Here is a 1,406-nt window from a genome sequence, read left to right as displayed (position 1 = left end):
CGCTCTCTGTATAAAAATATAACATCCCTCTGAAGATATTTTGCCTTTTCCTTGAACTCTTTGAGATCCCCAGCTCTCCCCCAGGGGCCCTCCACTTCACTCATGAACTCTCCCATGAGAGAAGCCCTATAGGAATGCTGCTTTTGTTTACTTGGTGATTTTGAAGCCTAGTCTGTTCTGCTAATAAAACCCAAGCTGAAATGGTTGGAGCTTGCCAGTTGGGAATCTAAAGCACTTGACTCTAAGACTGTGGTGACAGGAACATAGGGAAAATTGAATCTGAATTATGAGAATTCCTTAGGACCCACTGGAAGGCTACCTAAGTAAAGAGTGGAAAAAACTCCAAAATTAAACAGTTCTCTACAAAGGGCCATATTGGGTTCAGCTCCCTGCTTGCTTATTTCTTTGTTTATAGTTTTCCTCCCTTAGCAGTTGCCCCTGAATCTAGCAAAGAATGGTGGCCCTGTTGGTAGCCAGGTTAGTTTGTGAGGTCATATTTGGTAGTGCAGGCGCCATCTGGATTTTCAGTTTGTCATTACACTCGCTCCTAGGCTGGAGGTTTTTACAACATGGAGAAGTGGGTGATAAAAGAGAAATATGCACTGCTTGTGAGCTACTGTTATTGTCATTCATTCTCTATCCCTTAACTGATAGGTGAAATGTCCTAAGTCAAGGACTTCAGTTGAGGAGACTGATAGTCTCTGCCAGATGGAGGAAATATAAACCTGAAGGGATATATTTTTGCAGTGTTTACAGCACATGGAAGTTTCCTTAAATATATAATCAGAGGTAATTAGACTATGTGGTATAAGAAGGGCTTTAAACACTATTGACATGCTAATCTCGGAATAGGCACATCTGAGTTGATTTGCCTTTGACAGTTCCTGATTTTTGATATTTTTGGTATTTTGGGAAGCAGCTCTGATGAGGGTAAAGAAGTTTCAGCTTGAGAATAACATCTCTTGGTTACAAAATAATACTGCTTGTTCGCATTCTCTTAACTTCTAACCTACAGAGATGATTCAAAATGGCAGGATTCTGTCACCTAATACGCTTGAATTAAAGGTACTAAAATTCTCTGCCACAGGGGTTGATGTCTTTTACTCTCAGTAGAATTTTTTACATTCAGTTCCTTGAGTTTTGAGACAGATTTGATATCAGAATTGTGTGCGTGTGTGTATGTGTGTCTGTCAACTGACTAATAAGTGCCTATTAGTATAATGTGAAAATATAAAATACAATGATGATATAATCACAGTAAGATTATTAACAGTTGCAAATAGGAAAAACACAAGTTTCCTGATTTTGAGACATATTTGGTAACTCCAGATATGATTCCTCTTGTTTTCCTAGATAACAGAGATGGCCCAAGGCCATGCTAGCTTGGAGATAGAATCTGAGTACTA

This window comes from Saccopteryx leptura, chromosome 3 (assembly GCF_036850995.1).
Source record: "Saccopteryx leptura isolate mSacLep1 chromosome 3, mSacLep1_pri_phased_curated, whole genome shotgun sequence".
Lineage (NCBI taxonomy): Eukaryota > Metazoa > Chordata > Mammalia > Chiroptera > Emballonuridae > Saccopteryx > Saccopteryx leptura.
The sequence above is the reverse complement of the archived record's forward strand: the minus strand, read 5'-3'. Positions refer to the sequence as shown.